General features: G+C 40.6%; 2 long non-coding RNA genes across 2 annotated transcripts; one reads left to right on the top strand and one right to left on the bottom strand.

The window, feature by feature from the left end:
* Positions 1 to 88: 88 nt before the first annotated feature.
* LOC121720715 lies at positions 89 to 17,246 on the bottom strand. Its single transcript, XR_006034611.1, has 4 exons — positions 16,913 to 17,246; positions 6,744 to 6,750; positions 6,563 to 6,565; positions 89 to 99 (listed from the first exon to the last, which is right to left on the bottom strand). It is a non-coding gene; the product is annotated as an uncharacterized LOC121720715 (long non-coding RNA).
* On the top strand, positions 15,216 to 16,335 carry LOC121720716. Its single transcript, XR_006034612.1, has 2 exons — positions 15,216 to 16,060; positions 16,135 to 16,335. It is a non-coding gene; the product is annotated as an uncharacterized LOC121720716 (long non-coding RNA).
* Positions 17,247 to 19,939: the final 2,693 nt, after the last annotated feature.

The raw sequence follows: 19,939 nt of genomic DNA, 5'->3' as shown, positions 1-19,939 counted from the left end.
GCAATCTGTCTCTTCCCCAAACGCACCTGATTGCAGGCTTTGCAATCACCAGGTCCTTGATTGGGTGAATCAGATGTGCTCTGTTTATCAGGAGCCGCACTGATGAGCACATCAAGGCAGGAAGAGGACAGACGCAAGAGGCCCCAAGTGGGACACCGTGGGACTGAATCAAGGCATGTGTGTGTGTGTGCCAGATCCAACACAATGAAGGGAAGTGAGGAGTCCATGGGAACAGATTTGTACTTACTGTGGTCAGACATATACAGTCGTAAGTGGACAGTAGAGGGTATAACATTGTTGCCTTATCAACCAAGATGCCCCAGAAAACCAGACATTTCTGAACATTTATAGGTGACTATGGATGCTAAAATAAAAATTTCACAGGATGTCCCATAAACACTCCACATTACATTAATGTCACACAAAATGCATGTTGTAGAAGTATTGGTCAAATCGACTTTTGCATAATTACATAACTAATATGTCCAAATGTTTTTAAACATAGCATAAGCCACCACAGTGGTTTAAATGGGTTTTTTTGTTGTTGTTATCTGTAGAAACTGACATTTCTTTCAAAAGCTTTGAATGTTACCATGGATTCTGAAAAAAAAACAAAAAAACAAACACATCATAACAAAATACTTTCTGAACAAGAGAAACCTGTCCCCACTTAAAGTCACCAAACCCAGGCAATCAGGCCGATGATCTAGTCTAATCCATGTCTGTGATCATGGGTGACTAACACACAATTGCCACATGCTCTCACAGACATGCTGGTGAGCTTCATCTGAAAATCATTAAAGAATTTTATGTCTTAGTAAAAGAACATCATGGTCTGAAAACAACCAAGGGTATATGTTTGGATGGTAACGAGTGTAAACCTTTGTTTTTTCCCCTTTGTAAGTATAAAGAAAGGCTAAGAAGGACTGTTTGTGCAGACAGTGCATTACCTTACCGTTCCCATTCCTCAGGTCATTACCATCATCTTGTGCACCTGAGTTTCCTTTAATGGTGTTTCATACTGCCTTGGGCCCTACCAATCAACACCTTGCCCCTTTTGAAATGCTAAAGGAGGCAGTTAGGAAGCCAGAACAGGAAACCGTCTCTTACCGAGCACTGGTTGCATGAACAGTACTGAGTCACACGGTGCATGATAAAATGATCTGTGTCTGTGTGTGTGTTTGTGTGTGGTGTGTGTGTGTGGCCTGTAAAACAAAGTCAACACACTGTCTGAAAGCCATCATACGTGGCATTTTGGTACACTTCCTCTGGTTGGATGGAATTATGGCTGATTCTAACTGCAGTCAAATTACACAACAGTTTGTTTACTTACACCAGGTTCCAGGGGACTTCTAATGACTGTCCCTGACCTGAGGGATATTTCACAAAGGTAGAATTAAGAAATCCAAGATAAGTGATAAAGAGAGGCTTGACCTAGCGTTGTATGGACATCCTGACTCTACTTGTGTAATATTTAGAACTTTATTAATTTTGACTTCACCTCATCAAAACAGAATGGACAAATTCCTCGTTCGACAAAAAAAAGATAAACCAACTGATGCACCAGCTCCTAAAAAGGCTAAGCTCCGCAAATATGACGAGAGTTATTTGCAGTTTGGTTTTTCTGTAACTGGCACATTAGAACCACGTCCACAGTGTGCGGAGGTGCTAGCTAATGACAGCATGAAACCATGCAAATTAAAGAGACATCTGGAGACCAAGCACTCTGAAATAAAAGACAAACCAGTGGATTTTTTAAAAAGAAAACGCGATGCCCTCCATCTCCAAAAGGCCACCATTGTCCAACACACCTCAAGTCAGTGTCTCGAAGCTTCGTAGCCTATGTGGTTTCACAAAGAATTGCAAAACCCACACACTATCGCCGAAACACTGATTTTGCCTGCGGCACAAGACGTGTAAAATCATGCTGGGTGAAAGCGCTGCCTCCAAACTGAGTGCCATCCCATTGTCAAATGATACAGTAGCACGGAGAATTTCCGATCTAGCCAGCGATGTCAAAGAGCAATTAATAACCCATATTAAACTGAGTCCATATTATGCATTGCAATTAGATGAGTCAACAGATATTGCTGGGCAGGCTCAGATGCTCACCTATGTAAGGTTTGTGAGAGGCCAGGGGATTGAAGAGGATGTTCTGTTTTGTCGTCCTCTTCAAACCCGTGCAACTGGGGAAGCAATTTTTCATGTTCTTGACTCATTTGTCAGAGATGCTGGACTGTGCTGGGACAAGTGTGTAGGTATTTGCACCGATGGGGCACGATCAATGACCGGGCGTGAGAGTGGCCTAGCTGCGCGTGTCAAGCAGGTAGCTCCGCTTGCCAGATGGACTCACGATCCATCGTGAGGCTCTTGCTGCAAAAAAAATGCCAAAGCCCTTTGAGTCTGTCCTCCATCAAGCAGTTCAGATCATAAATTTCATTAAGTCCCGTCCATTGAACTCACGATTGTTCGGTGTCCTCTGTCAAGAGATTGGCTCGGGCCATGACCAACTCCTGTTGCACACAGATGTGCGCTGGCTTTCCAGAGGGAGAGTGTTACAGCGCTTGAATGAGCTGCGCAAAGAGGTCAAATTGTTTTTAACTGAAATTAAATCAGAACTGGCGAAGCACCTTGAAGATCCCCTGGGGATCAATAAAGTAGGCTATCTATCTATCTAAGACACTCTGTGGTTAGCTTCTCTGTCGTATTTGGTCGATATATTTGAGCGACTGAATAGCTTGAACCTGTCCTTGCAAGGCCGAGATTCGAATGTCTTGCTCCTTGCAGACAGAGTGGATGCGTTCGTTCAAAAACTTGCCCTCTGGCATGACCGCATCAATAACTAACTGTGAAATGTTCCCGAGCCTTGCCGAGTTCATCAGTGATGCACGTGGCACTGATTTCTCCTCTCTCCTACAATCAGCTGCAGATCACCTGTCTGCGCTGATGAACCAGTTTGCATCCTATTTCAAGGAGGACTACCGCTCATTTTTGTGGGTTCGGGATCCATTTATCTGCACAGCAAATGCACTGTCGCTGCAAATGCAGGAACAGCTTATTGAGCTGAAGAGTGACAGTGGGTTAAAGCACCTCTTCACCCAAGGGCGTAGGTTTGGTCTGAGCTTTGGACACTAGGCTACCCACTAATTCCCCGGAAAAAAAGGAAAAGCCACTCAACTCTTTCACCAGCCACTATAGATATATAAAATGATTAAAATGTGCTACTGTCCAACTACCCTTGATTAAAATGTGCTACTGTCCAACTTGATCTATACCGTGTAGCACATAATCTGATTTTAATATGTATACATATGTAGGCTATATTTAACATTTATTTTCTATTTGGTCTGTTATGAAATCATGCATTGACCCATTTAAGCACAGCTCAGTTTTAAGAAACTTAAATACATGCATGCTTAGCATTTTGTGAAAAGAATCATTAAGGCTACATTGACAACTCTTAACCATAGCTGCCTGTATATTCTCTGATTCTAATATTTACAGATATCTAGACGATGTAAGCACAGCTCAGTTTTAAGAAATGCTTAAAGCCGAAAGACCATGTTGAATTTTTCTACAATTTATTTCAAAACCGGATTACTCTGGAACAGCTAAATATACACGGGAATGCATTACATCCTTTGTGTTCGGTAAGGTCTGCTGTTTATTGTGATATATGGGTTGTCATGTGTTGCGTGAAGAGTGTGTAGGCCTACGATATTCCACCGAGACGAATGGATGTGGAGATGGGCACAGAGAATAATTATTAAATCTCTTGAAGTTAATTTTTCTCGCGAACTGTTTATCACAGCAAATAGTGGCTATAGCACCGTTTAAAAGCTGAGAAAAGGCTCTTTCATGTGACACATGTGTGATGAGTAGCCTTCTCGAGGAGTTCAACAGATAAGAATGGATGAATTTGGACGCACTTCATATGCCTTGTAGTAATGTGAAGCTGAAGTGCAGCGCAGGAGACTGCGGCTCACTGGTAGTTATTATAGGCAATTTCAAATCAGCGCGATTTACCCTTATAGGCTACTGCACATTACACGATCTGTACGAGATGATCCGCAGCAAAGTGAGAAAGTATTTAACTCTTTGTAGCGCATGTGAGCGCTTCCCCCCCCATTTCAACCTGAATATTGGTGGGGACATTTCAGTCGTAATCTGACATTGGTGTGGACACGTCCTTCGGTCCCCACGCAAATCTACGCCCCTGTCTTCACCACCTGTCCTCTTGCATCCTTCTGGGTAGCAGTAATGCAGGAATACCCCCAACTCTCCGACGTAGCCTTAAAAATTCTCCTTCCTTTTGCATCGACATACCTGTGTGAGGCAGGTTTTTCAAAACTGACTGCGCTCAAAACTAAATATCGCAACCGCGCACAGATCGAGGATGACCTGAGGCTATGTTTATCTAAAATTGAGCCAAGAATTAAAGATCTCTGCAAAGAAAAGCAGGCCCACGTCTCACATTGACAACCTACAAAGTTTTGACAAAGATTATAACATAGGCTAATAATAATAATAATGATAACAATAATAATAGTAATAATAATAATAATAATAAAATAAAACAATAAAACACAACAATACAACAATACAACTTTGGTGTAGCCTACTCAACATTTCCGGGTCCACAATGGGGCTCTATGGGCTGTCCACCGGACTAATAGCATTAAGGTATGACTTGAACTTGGATCTGACAACCAGTAGCTGCAGAATCGGCCAAATAAGAAAACATGCAGTGCATTCGGAAAGTTCTCAGACCATTTCCAGTTTTCCACATTTTGTTATGTTTCCGACGACTTATCTCATCTTGAAAAAAGGGGACCAATCCATTTTCTAACCAATCAGTTCTCCACAAAGATAAAGCACTTTTTCATTGTATGGAGTGTTTCGTTTGTTTATTTCATAATATTTATTTAATAAAATAATACAATATATTCAGTCTTAGTCATGATATTTGCAATTGGGGTGTGGTGCCTCTGTATTGCTGGTTGTTGAGATGCCTTTACTTTATCACAGTCCACTTGTGCCTGGTTGAACTTAAAGAGGAAGAACCATTAGTGCAACAATCCACTAATCAGGACTTTATCGTCGAGTAACCAGGAGAAGGAAGCCATTTTTCACTAAAAGGCACATGACAGCCCACTAGTACATTACCAAAGAAGCATTTCAACAGCTATCAGATAATGAGTTAAAATCTCTGGTCTCTGGATGAAAATTAGACTGAAGTCTGCCACAATTCTCTACAGCATGTGTGGAGGAAACCACAAATGAACTGAGTCCATATTAAATATTGAGCATGAAACACAACAAAACATCAAAGGATCTGAAAACTGTGTATGTACTGTAAGCCACGCAATGTTGCTGAGATGAATAGCCTGTATTTACTCTAAAACAACAGTGAGACAGCGACTGTCTTCTGGTTACGACTTGGTAAATGTCCCAACAAGCAGGCCTCCAGCGGGACTCCATTTTTCAGTTCAAATATTTGAATGCAGACTTCTGAGCTTCTGAAATTAAATTTTAATAAGGACCAGACCACAATTCATAGTCAAGTATTTCTTCCAATGCCATTACAAGCAGATATTTTGTAGAGGACACAGTATAAGAATGTTACATTGTGTCTCATAAAGCATGCAGCACATGTCTACTCTGGAAGTTCCAACATATTACAGATGTGTAGATTATGGTTGGCAAGATATTGCAGCGTATAGGCTGATTCACAATAATAATTGGTGAGCTATATTATAATTACTACAATGCCACAACGATAAAATGATAACTACAATATACATTCTGGCACAATAGCCAGTGTAACAAGGGTATAGTGAGTTAACAACTATGTAACAAGGTTAAAATAATTTGTTATTTTAATTATTAATTATTATTAATTGTGTTAACAATGGATCAAATGTCATAATTTTGTGAAGCTTGTTATTTTGTCATAAGAGAAAATGGTTTTGGAAAGCTCCCTTTTGTATTGGTCTTGTCAACAATTGTCTGCAGCCTGGGATTACTGAATAATGGAGGAATTGTAATGCCAGTAAAATATTTTCAGAAGATAATTCACACTTGATAATAAAGACCAGATGCAAAACATGTTTTATGAACAATGCATACAGTAGATGGACAGCAAGTCATAAGAAATAAAATCAATGTATTCAGTTGATATGGTTGGAGACAAAGTTATTAAAAGTATTCATAGTTACATGTTGATCCAATAATTGGTCATAAAATTAATATATTTGGCCATCTAACTTTGCGATCCTGTAAAAAGCATTTTGGCGCATTTGGACATGCCAAGACACACAGCAGATGCTAGACTGGTTGCCAGTGCAGACTTCAGAGAGCACTATAAGCACTGAAGTGTTTTACCAATGTGTTAACCTTAACAGCCCTTATAATGTGTTTAGGGTTGGTTTTAGACAACAGTGGGGAGAGGATCTTCCTCTAACAAAAACACACACATACAAAGAGAAACACACATTCACACACACACACACACACACACACACACACACACACACACACACACACACACAGCACGCAACACACTCTGAGATACTGAGCTACAGGCTCATCTGCCTTGGCTGCATGTCCAGCACAGCATGGGTCATTTACAGCTTTGTGGAAAAATACATTCTTATTACCTTATTACCTGTGTGTGTGTGTGTGTGTGTGTGTGTGTGCGTGTGTGTGTGTGTGTGTGCGTGTTTAAGTGCAACCTCTTTAACCCTTAGCCTACAGTACACTTCCTTAAGCAATTGACACTGAGAGGTTTGCATGCTCTCTAATTGAGTAAGACTGATGTAATTGCTTGTCTCTACTGAGAAGCTCTGGCAGGCAGATGCATGCCTGTGGAGACACACACACACACACATACACACACACACACACACACACACACGCCGTGGCTACTTATACAAGTGTATGCTGAAGCTGAAGAAAGTCCAGAAGCAGGTGTGAATTTATGTGACAGCCTGTTCAGGTCCAAGATTTATTGACAGCTCCAGTCCTCCATGAGGTGAGGAATGCAAGATAAACTTATTCTTTCTTTCTTTCTTTCTTTGCTTCTTTCTGTCTGTCTTTCTTTCTATCTTTCACTTTCTTCTCTATATCTGTCTATCCATTTTTATGTGTTTCATGCTTTCATTCTGGCTTCAGCTGCTTTGTTTTTAAGAGCAGCAACAAAAAAAGGGGATGATGGACAATTTTTCACATGCTCAGAAATACATGCCCTTTATGCTGTACCTGTATGTTTTCAGCTGACCACTGACCACTTCAATCAATTAATAAAAGTACCCCAGCCTGAAATACGGGGGGAAAATAGCACCAGTCGGATGGAACGCAAATCTTTTCAAATACAACCCCAATGACAAACAGTTCTGTATTTCGGAGTGATAAATCCTTTGACCCCTGAATGCTGGTGTATACTGCTGAACAAGTAGCCAGTAGCCAGTTGATAATTGCCTTTCAGGTCTTTACTGATGTCTTCTTAGCACCCTCCATGGAAGACCACACGGGAGGCTTCCTTCATGCAGCCCTGTGACTATAAACATGGCATGGAGCATTATATGAGCTCCCCCCAAACACTGGGCTTGAACAATTCAATCCCATTTTATTTACATAGTGCAAAAACAACTGAACAAACAGTACGACTCTTTTTAGGCTCCCCCATTTAACAGGACTGGTACAGTACGACTCTTTTTAGGCTCCCCCATTTAACAGGACTGGTACAGTACGACTCTTTTTAGGGTCCCCCATTTAACAGGACTGGTACAGTACGACTCTTTTTAGGCTCCCCCATTTAACAGGACTGGTACGACTCTTTTCAGGCTCAAGTGTATAGCAGTTTTGGCCCATTGCTTACACACTAAAAATGAATGCTTAAACCAAAACGTCAAAACTTAACTCTGAGGAAGACGCAGTGCGTCGAAACGTCAGTCAATTGTGCACCACAATAAAAAAGTAAAAAAGTTCTCTGAGTGCTCCGGTCATCCCTGGGTTTAGTCTCTTTGAAGTGGCCCAGCCAGGCTTGAGCGCAAGTGACACCCATCTTACAAAGTCAAAACTTAAACTTCTTGTAACCATATCTTAAACACTGTGTTACCATACCTTAAAAACCTTTTCTGCTTTGCACTTTGTTTTGCAATTCTGCAACAGACTTATTGTGAAACACTAGCCTGACGAGCCAGACCCACATCAAGATGTACTGTAGGGTCTGGGGACTCACCATTTGCAGCGCGAGGGCCTGCAGTATGAGGGGCGGGATAATCTGTTGTCTTTCAAATTCCCTCTGCACGCAATAGGATAGCACTACAAGTCATGAGTCCCATGCGTTTTCCCACCAGCAGAGCTAGTTGGCTAGTTCAAACTTTTGCCAACTTAAAAAAAGCTTAACTCGTGTCAAGCTGTTCGCCAACAGCAACATCCATTTTCTTTGTTTTCAAGTAGCAGGGAATTTATGCCGAACTGTTGCAACTCTGCCACTACTTGCTATGACAAAAACCGAATGTCACTTAATAACAGAAGCGTTATGTCATAAACGTTTATGACTTGTTTATGACATGTTCATGACAGTGTCATGTCACTATTATGTCGATACTGTCAAGTAAAGTGTAACCCTTTATTTTTATCAATCAATTTGTTAATTTAACACTCCCTGTGTTTCTCTCATGCCCTCAGATCCACTTATACACTGCATGAATATGACCTCATTTAATTATGCCATCAGCAATATTTAATCCAAAGTTGCAATGGTGGAATCGTTCCTCACTAACACGACTGCATGTGATGGTAGGTCCTGCTGAAGTGGTTGCCTGTGTTTTCTGGGCCTGGGCGGGTATTTGCGCTAGGGGGGTGTGGGGGGTGGTGCTGTAGCCGCCTGGAGGCTGGCCACTGCATATGGGGGCCGGAACCACGGCAGATTTATGCTTGACAAACATCAGCCTGCCAAAGGTATGAGTCAATTTGCCAAGAGGAAAATAAAACGACAAAGAAAAAAAGTAGGGATGGGATAAAGAATGAATGATTGTGACACACACACACACACACACACAGACATACAGACATACACACACACAGACATACACACACATGCACACTCAATTTTCAATTAGATTTAAGAAAGCTTTATTGGTATGAACATTTCAGCAACATTATTGCCAAAGCACAATTATGTGTACAGTACATATAGAAGGACAAATATGTTTACACACTCATCTTCTTTCACATGCAATCAGTGCAAACATACAATTGATCAATCTGAGGCAGTAGGTCACAGATGTAAATAGCATCCAAAAACACCAAATATAGAAGCAAGGGTCTGCAGGAAATAGCATTGGCCTGCTGTCATCACCACACCCCTCCTCTTCTGCAGGCCAGGCAAGCACAAACAGGGTTCAGGCACAAACTCACTCTCTGCTCCTGCATGAAAGTGGACTGCCTGGTTACCTAGGCACACTTTCTCTTTCTAACTCTCAAACTGCATCCTGTCACCCATGCCCCCCCCCCCCCCCCCCCCCCCATCTCTTGGAGCTGTAGAATGTAAAATAATGTGAAGAAATAGGCTACAAGATAAAAGTGAGTTAAAAGCTGTCATATACAGGTGTGCTTTCAGGTCTTTTTTAAAGATGTTTATAGATTTTGCCTGTTTGATGTACAGTACAGAGGCAGGGTGTTCCATGGGTAAAAACAGCTTCTCTGCTTTGCCAGATCATGAAAGTGGATTTCAGTGGCGATTGCTGCTCTTTGGAACAGGGGAAGCTCTGATAAAAATGGTCAATTATTAAATTAATATTATTAAGGTGCTATATTGTTCTTTGAGGGCAAAAATGATCCCAAAACCCAGAATAGTCCAAATGGCAGACATGGCATAATGTAATGTAGCCTACACCGTTATATAGCGCACTTAAATACACAACTGAAACAAAAGCAAGTCACAAACTCTGCAACTCCACATTACGGTTTTATTTACAGTATGCTATTTACAAAGACAAATAGAAACCGACTGTATTGCTCCCAAATTATGAGAACTTGAGCAGCAACTTGCCTTGCCTCTCGATTTCACCTGCCAACGTTAACGCATCCCTTGAACTTAACCACTTCCTGTCAGATCGCGACATATGCTGTCTTTTTTTTATTTATTTTTTTTTTTATTATCCAGGGTACAATCAGATAAAGACACATAAACACAGTGACGAGTAAGACAATACAAAAGAATAGTCAACATAAGTAAAAATGATAAGGAATAATAATAAAATTAAAATGAAAATAAATTAAACAAAGCTTAATCTAAAAGAGCCTTGGAGCGACATATGCTGTCAATCAAAAAGAGTCCAGCCTCTATGAAGGTTTCTCCAATCATCATACAGAAGCTCGGCATCCGGGCCATCCCACTGTCCCATTCACTTCCAGAGACGCCGGGCTTCCCTGGAAATGACGATTTTGTGGCGCTTGTCCAATAAACATGTAGCTTTTCTGCACTGAGATCAGCCCACTCTGTAGTGCCATTGAAAGTCCAGTGAAGCCCAGCGTCTATGGGTTTTTTGCATGGTTTTTTGATGAATCGTGTCGTCACAGCAATTTATTACGGGTGCGAAATCACGACAAATGACCGGCAAAACCTTATTGCTGAACAAACTACCCATGAAGATGAACATGTTTTCAGCATGTTCTAGTTGGAATAGTAGGCTAGAAGCTAATGTAATAGTGTTATTTGATGCGATTTTCCGTGATATTTTAAAGGAGGCTGAGCTTCCCCTGTAGTCTTAGAGCAATCGCCTCTGGTGGATTTTTTTTTTTGTTCGGTGAGTTTGCTGTCCTTTATTTTTCTCACTCAGTGAGTAAATAGTGAATCTTAGGCTTTCTCATGGGGTTCACAGAGTTTTGATTCCAGGGTATTTTTCCGCAATAGAGTGCAAGTGAGAGATCGTGCTGTCCTATTGACAGCCCCCCCACCCTTCCTCCATCAGTCAGTCTGTGTGACTGTGAAGGTCTACATACAAGAGTCGAACTAAGTGTGTTTGTGTCCATTTGTTTGATCAATTGTATACTCATCTAGGGAGGACTGCAAACACTCCCCTGATCTCGTTTGACCTCTTCACTGGCTGGGTTTCCCTGAGATTCTCTGCCGTCTCTGTGTGAGTGATATTGGCCGCGGTTGAGCTCCGAGACACTCACACATATAAGGGAATGTTTCTGCTGGGCTCCGGAGGGACTTTTACTGAAGGCTGCTCTCACTGGCTCCTCGTCGCTTCCTCAGGCTGCTACAGGCCTGTTCTACTGGATGCCTCACCCTGTTTTCTCCTGCTCCCCTCTCTTCCTGTCTCTTTCTGTCTGTCTGCCTGCATGTGTCTCTTCCTCTCTTTCTCTCAACCTTTCTGCCTGCATGTGTCTCTTCCTCTCTTTCTCTCAACCTCTCTTTCTCTCAACCTTTCTTTCTCCCTTTCACTTGCTCTTATCACGCTCTGCTTTTCTCTCTCCACTTCTTTTGCTCTCTCTCTCTCTGCTTTTCTCCCTCGACTTCTTTTGCTCTCTCTCTCTCTGCTTTTCTCTCTTGTACTGATTGGATGACATATTGTATTGATTGGCATAGGCCTGACTTGATCTGTGCTTCTAACTGCAATTAATATGGTCCAACAAAGGCAAATGAAAACCAGAATCAAACCAGAATCAATTCTTCACTTGTGTTTGAGCCTGATCATGACAACAAGAGGACAATAAGAACAAGCTTGGAAGGCAAAGAAAAATAAATGAAAGGCTTAACCCTTTAGGCGCCAGAGGTTTTTTTCCGAAACGATCAATTTTGACATCTTCATTTCAAAAGGCTATATCTTAAAAGTGATAAGAGATAGAGACTTTCTGTAAATTAGAGAAATATTAAGGATGACCCAAAGTTTATGTAGAGATTAAATGTTTATATCTAATTTGCATATTATGACGTCATATGGTGGCGGCCATCTTGGATTATAGAATTTTCATGAAAAGTCGCATGTTTGAATGATAAAATGCACCACTTCTTTCCCCCCAAAATGTCCCTCACCTTCTGTATGCTATATTGCACAATACTGAATGCTCAGGTAAATAGTAAGTAGTGAACAAACTGTGTAAATCATTACTAATAAATGGCAGAAACAAACCAAATGCATGTAGCGGTAGACTGGCCTTTTGCTGTAGAGATTTTCCATTTACTACATACAGTAGGCACTCTGATTCCATGTATGGGGCACATATAGATTATTCACATATAGATTGACACACAAACACAAGTAGACAAGACCTGTTTAGTTCAAAAGCTCATTTGCCACGGCAAGGCACAGATCAGGAGTGAGATGACGAGACAAGACAAGAGACAATGTTAGTATTTTTTTTCTTTTTGTTGTTTTTGTTGATGTTTTTTTTCTTAGCTGACAAAGACACACACATCACAAGGACATGAACACACAAAAAGGAACACATAGTGTATGTCCTAAATTATCAGGGAAATAGATAGCAAATCAACAGTGTAAATCATTACTAATAAATGGCTGACATTTTTTTTTTTTTATGTAGCAGGCCTTTTGCTGTAGAGATAATGACTCCCTATCCCTATCCATACAGGGCCGGCATTCCCATCATCTTGTGATAGACTATGCATGACCTAATGTGTGTGTGTGTGTGTGTGTGGGAGAGGGAGAGAGCGTGTCACCACCTCCACCATGCGAGCAGCATGGCCAGCTCTGCCTCGCGCGCGCCGAGTGGAGAGAATTTGCGCAGCTCGGACTAGGCCTACTGTCATTCTCATTGCGACTCCCCACACTGCCACTACGTTTCCCCCTAACTGTCCTATGAGCACTTCGACCTCGTCTAACATACCCAGTCGCATTAGACAAAGGCTCCACCACGTTACTGTCGCCGCGATTGTGGAGAGGCAAAAGACAGAAGCTAGCGCTATTAGGCTACCTCCAGCCTTGTTCGCCACACCACTAACACCCTGCTAACTTCCCGATGAACACTCCGAACCCGTGAAACATTATTCCCACCAGTGACATTGGGCAAACGATTCAACGTTTGTGCTTGGTGTAAGCTAAACTATGGAGTAAACTCTCACTTTGTCCAGCTGCATCATTGAAGGCAGGGACGCATCTGAAGCCTCACTAAACGAATCACCATCATTTCCTGAAGGCAGATATTCCCCTTCAGAATCAGGGTCCGCGAATAGAAGACCCAACACTTCATTTCAGGTAAACTTTTTTGATGCCATTAGACGATAATCTAATGCAAATACTCGCTAACGTTGACAATATCGCTCTGACTAAGTGGCTCACACGCACACTAGCTCCGGTATTGCACGCACTGATTCAATGCGCTGTAGCTCAAAATTTTTGTTTAAACCATGACCTTTTTCGGACTCGGGGATGACGTATGACATGTCTGCCACCTAGTGGAGTGGATGTCGAAGGAAATATGACACCCTATTTGACTAAATCGGCCGTTTTATTCAGTACCGCATCTTGTCGAGTAAACTCGACAGTGGCGCCTAGAGGGTTAAAGGATAATAATAATAATAAGCTTTATTTGAATAGCACCTTTCATACACAGAATGCAGCTCAAAGTGCTTTACATTTGGAGCCTTTTAGAGAAAAAATTAACAAACAAACAAACAAAATAATAAATTAAACATGACTGACATGAATTAAGTAAAAATGAGAATTCACAAGATGGTAAGGAAATAGATACAACAATACTGTACATACAATACAACTAATGCAGTGAAAATAGGAAGACCCTGTAAATAGCAGCAGTAGAGTGTAAAATAATGTGAAGAAATAGGCTACAACAGAGGTCGTCAAATGGCGGACCGCGGTCCAGGTCCGGACCCTGACGTGATCCTGTCCGGACCCGGACCATAATAGCCTAATTTCGATTTTCACGTAAGATTTCAAAGCTGCGCTAAATGTTTCGTAGGTTAGGATAACACCATTTACTTCAGTTTACTTCAGATGGTTCAGGAACCATCATTTCGCTTGCTGCTACTCAGCCAGTGAAATCTGTGGATTCTGATAAAGTCGAGTCAGTGAGTAAAGTTAGGCTCCTATGGTGGAGACTGATGAGGAGTGGAGACGAGACGAGAAACAATCAGATGGATATCTAAGCGATAAGTAAGTTATTTTCAAATCATGGATTCCCAGGTAAAAAAGTAGTATACTTTAGTGTGTTAGAAATATGATTAAAGTACATGAAGTATAAAGCAAGTATGCTTACACTTTTTGTACTTTATGTAAAGTATGTTTAATGTGTACTTTTAGAAAGTATACTTCAAAGTAGATGTTATTAAGTTCAACTTCAGTGTACTAAAATTAAATATACTTATTGTGCAATATTCAAAGTGTTTTTGTAATGTACTTTTTAAAAGTGTACTTTGTTGTTAGTGTATTTTAAATGGTAAAGAAGTTTATTTAGTTTAAGTGTATTAAATTGCTAATACTTAGAGTTGTAATATAGTGTACTTATGGAAAGTTTATTTTTTTGGTAGGCCTAATACATTGTTTGTATAGTTTCATAGTAATCTCACCTTTAATAAAATACTAATGTGTGTAGCTTTTAGGCCTGATATGTCAGCCGCATGGATGGCAATGTGCAATAACCTAGCCTAGACACACTGATCTATCAGTTTTGGTCATTGAATAATATTTTTTCTTTTGTTGATTTTGTGTCTTAGCAAGGTAGTAGCCTATACGTTTGTGATGTAGTAGAGGTTGTGAGAGGATGAATGTGGCATTTTGTTAAATTTATAGGCAACACAGTTAAATGTATAGGCAGTCCAGTTGACCAATAACATGGTTGTTTGAATTTGAAATGGAGTGGGCGGATCTGTGCAGCTTTCGAGCAAAACGTGGTGTGAGCAAACATTAACGTAATTTTATACAGTCTATGCTTGTAACTTTATTTGGAAGACAGATGGGCTGTAGAGACCAGAAAATGCATACATACCTTTGGAGTAGGTAAGACTGTTTTTAGTGGCAGGCTAGCACATACCGTTGACTTGCGCTAGCCTAGCACCTGCGAACTCTGCAATTAGAACGACTGGATGAAACGTGTTGAAAACGGTCTCCACTGATAAATATCACACTTGCTTACTTGGAAATGAGGTCCTATGTCCAAAATCCTGAACCACCCCTTTAATACGGAGTGGCCAGGCTCTCCGTAGACGGGCTCTGACGTTAGCTAATTTAGCTAACGTTAACGTCATAAACGTCGACCAGATCCCTATCAAGAAGAAAACTAACGTTACATTAGCCTGCTTTGTGTTTGTGGGATTATTGACAAGCGTTGGCTAGCACTAACGTTAGACAAACTATGACGGAAGAAAGTGTGTTCTTTATTAAGCAACGTTTGCCTAAAGTTCACCAATGTTCTTTAATATTATAGTGTAGGCTAAGTTAACTCACAGAAAGGAGGATGGTGCTAGGCTAGTCACACTTCACACTTCATATTCATTAGGCATGCTAATGACATTGTAGCTGTTTTTTTCTTTAATCGTGGGGACATCTTTTAAAATGAGTCTACAGGAGAAATTACATGCATTTTATGAAGTAGAACGTTTTTTTCCACCATTGATATTAGAGGGGGAATTAAACCTGGTGTTCTACTAAGTTAGTGCTATGAAGCTTAGGCTACATGATTGATATTATGCCTTGGTTTATGCGATAGATTTAGATTTTTTTTTAATTATTTGTTTGACAGAGCATTCAAGTTCATTTCATAGTAGTGTTTGTAATTTACCTAGTTTTAATCTGTAGCCTAACTATGTTTTTACAGGTGTTCCTGGACAGTTTTGAAACCGAGATGTCTGAACGCCTCAAATAATCAGCAGTAAAGGTAAATATTCTTCATCCAGGACCTTGTCCCATTACTCTTAAAGCATAACTCAAGCCAAAATGCAACCTAGGGTCTTTTTGTGAATGTACCTGAGTCAAACTTTCGTTTGAAAGCATAATTAAGTCAGAAGCGCCACCATTAAGCTTGACTATTGTCGTTTCTGGGTCAAATGCCATTTTGAATGGGAGTCGTAGGGGCAGAACTATTTTGATACATGATAATTTTGATTCATGCATCAAAATAATAGGCTAGTGCCCCTACGAGTCCCATTTAAAATGCCATTTGACCCGAAAACGATAATACGGTTGTATTGGAAACAAAGGAATCTAAGGTAATCAAACGCAGAAAACAGGGTGGTTGCACTCATATCGGTGCCAAGGTGCACAACGCTTTAAGGAAAGACTACCTGGCCAGGTCTACCCATACCAGGATGGCAAACAGATGGTGTCAATACCAATTTGACCCATAAAAAGTAAATGGCAAATAGGTACAGATGATCTGTATTAATCTCATCATTGCCAATGGATTTCTGCACATCTCAGTGTTGGGAGGGAAGTTCACTCACTGCACAACTCTACCAGCTGTACCTTTCCTCCTCAGCCATGATCCGTAACCACCATGGTTTTCTTTTTGGGCCAGAAGACTTTGCAAACAAATAAGCAATAAATGATCATGCATTACAAATTTAGCCATGTTTGTCACGACCCACAGACTCAGGACAGGGAGGTAGAGTTCAAACAAGATAGTTTATTTACAAAGGAAAACCAGGAAATGGGTTGTCAAACCCAGGTCGGGATCGAACAGAAGTTCCACTGGAAACAGTAGGCCAAGGAGGGTCCAAAACACAGAGGATCAGCAAACTTAACGGAAGAAGTCCCAAAACACAGAAGATCGACTTAACTACATTAGATCCAAATCCGGAGGTGACTCGTGGGGTCGGACCAGGAGGACGCTGGAACAGGCGAGGGGAATCCAGGAGGAGTATTCCTTGTGATTCAGGCTGGTGGATAGCACCTTGGTGTCATCACTGACAAGGCCAGACAATAGGGATGTGACGCTCGAAGCTGACGTTTCGAAACAGTGTCGAGCTTCCGAAACGCAAGTGTTTCGAACAGTGTTTCGAAGTGTGGTTCAAAACACCCATGTCACGTGACCATGGCTTAGTGAGGCTTCGTGGTGTTTCAATTTGGTTTGGACAGGTGGCACACTTGCTGCGCGAGCCAATTACCCGAGTAGCCTAAACACCTGTTTGATCTAAATTACAAAGTCCCAGAATGCTTAAAAGTCATTCAAACACATCCTATCTTTGTGGGTTTTTTGTGAGGAGAGAGATTTTGAGAGATATAGCGACATAGAGACATATAAAGATATAGCGATTTATAGTGCACTTGTGATTGATAGGTTAGTGATATAGATTAATTGACAGGCTAGACAGACAGTGAGCGATAGTTTAGATAGATATAGTCTAGTGACGTTAATATTTAGATAGTAGCAGAAGTAAAAAAAATATATGACTGATGCCTTTATTTCAAGAACAGCTGACCCTTTGAAATACTGGCAGGAGAGGAGAGTGGTTTATCCAAACCTAACTGTGATGGCAAAAAAATATTTGTGCATGCCAGCAACAAGTGTGCCTTGTGAAAGAATTTTTTCCAGGGCTGGGGAGGTTTATTCAAAAACAAGAAACAGATTAAATGCCAAGACGGCAGAACAACTGTTATAATAAAAATGTATGTTGACATACAAAAAATGTGTTTATTTTTCCCATGTTGTACCTGATTAGTCTAACCTGCTTCACATGTATCCTTTATTTCCCTACAACATGTTCCAAAAAAAAACCCTGGGCCATAAGCATAGCCTGCATTTTAAAACCATTGTAGCATTTTCCTCTCCAGCATATTCCAAAGGATAATGTACTATGAAACTGAAATAACAAAACATCTAACTGGCAGATATAAAAATGTTCTAGTTACTGAACGCATATACTAGTCTGAAATTTCTAAGCACCAGCAGGGAGTTGAACACCAGCCGCTCCGGCCGAATGCAAGTGTGTTAACCACTGAACCACGTGGCTGTGGACGAAATCTTGCGTTCCATGTTGGCTATTTATATTCTTCGTCTGAAGCAGTTGTGCTTCACGGTCAAAATGTAATGTTAGCAAAACTGGCCACTAGATGTCACCATGGAGTTACGTGTGTCGGATTGTTTTGAAACCTCGACACATTCCGGCGCAATTGCTTCGAACGTTTCGTTGTTTCACAAAGCCTCGTTCTGCCCATCCCTACCAGACAAAGACTGAGGGGAGACTGGGGTTTAAGTAGGGAGTGAGGCTGATTGGGAACAGGTGCAGGTCATTAGTAAACTGGGGAGTGTGAACGAGTGAGGGGAGCTTCAGGAGAGTGAGCAGTGGGTGTGGCTGGAACCGAACCTGGTGTGACTGTGACAATGTTCGACTGTTAAGTTGTTGGCTTGTAGGCTGGGTGTCCAGTAAACAATTTCAAGCTTAGAGGGCAAATTCTCTCACCTAGGAGGGTAAACAACTTTTGTTTTTCATAAAATCTGCATTTTGAATTGATGGTCTACCAATGAGGCTGTAGAGTATCGCGACACAATAGTGGCAAAAAGCACTTGCGCGATGAAACATGCATTTGGGTGTATTATATTATATATTATTTCACACACGTAGATATTAAATGTGTGTGCACAAATTCTCTCTGCGCGTACGCACTCAGAGGAAACTGCTCCCCAAGCATGGAAGAAAATGCTGCGAGCGAGGAGGAATCTGACCAGCGCTCCAAACAGCCACTCGAAAAATCTATGCATGTGAAATAATATAATACGCCCAAATGCATGTTTTATCGCGTTACCATATCCAACTTGAAAAGATATGCTCAAGAGATCCATAACTTTCAGAAAAATGTTTTACTTTTGTTATGGATGAATATTATGTTTTGTTTTCATTCATGTCAATAAAATGTTTTTCTCATAATCAAAGTGTAATTTGTCATGTAACAGAATAGGTAGGAGAGTACTAATAGTACAATTTTAAACCACACTAATATTATACTTAAATTGTATGCCTTTATAGTGCTTAAAGTATCTTAAGACTATACTTTTATTAACATAACTGCAAACTTTCAAGGCATTTATTGTAGTCAGGAAGTACATTTGAAGTTAATTTAAAATATTACAGAAGCATGCCAAATGAATAGCAATGAGGATGATAAGAGTCTATTCAAAATACACTACTACACTATTATTAGTTATACTGTAATGCCTTTTAAGTACATTTCCAATACACTTGGGATGTTACAAAATTGTACTGCGACTGTGTTTCGAATGCTCATAAAATCTCTTTTTGTGTAATGTACTTAAGAACACTTAAAGTTTGAAAAAAGTTGTTCCATTTTAGCACACTAATTACACTCAAAGTATAGTCAAGTTGGTATTAAGTTGAACTTAATACATAATTCAATACACTTAATTACACTTGGATTTTACGAAAAAAGTACAAACGGTACTTAGTACACTTTCAAAAAGTATACTTTTAATAGTTTTTTTTTTTTAACCTGGGTTGTTCAAAGAGGAGAAAGCTAGACAGCGAGAACAGAGCTTTATATAACGATACGGGGGCAATACCACGCAAAACTGTCACGTCCACAACGCCAACTAAATAGGCTACCATTGCCCTGGACCGGCTCTTCTACATATTCTGAGACAGGCGATTTTTAAAAGCGCCAATTTGAAGCACCTGTACTAGACAAAACACATATTTTGAGCAGAATTTTACAGAATTTTCCTGTTTAATGTACAGAGGCAGGGTGTTCCATAGCTTCAGTGCATAATGGATAAAAGCAGCTTCTCAATTTTTCTTATGGAGCACTTTTGGGCACAATTATTATTATTTTTTTCTCATTCATTTTTTTATTGCCAAAAACATAAACAAAAACGTCAAATAACATGTTATAGACACACACAAGTAATATTACCTACTACCCCCCCCCACCATACCCTCCTTCCCATACCTCCCACCACCACTCTCCTCCCACACCTCCCAACATAACATTAA

The sequence above is a fragment of the Alosa sapidissima genome, chromosome 10 (genome assembly GCF_018492685.1).
Source record: "Alosa sapidissima isolate fAloSap1 chromosome 10, fAloSap1.pri, whole genome shotgun sequence".
In the NCBI taxonomy this organism is placed as follows: domain Eukaryota; kingdom Metazoa; phylum Chordata; class Actinopteri; order Clupeiformes; family Clupeidae; genus Alosa; species Alosa sapidissima.
Note: the sequence above shows the minus strand (reverse complement) of the source record. Positions and strands in the feature narration are given on the sequence as shown.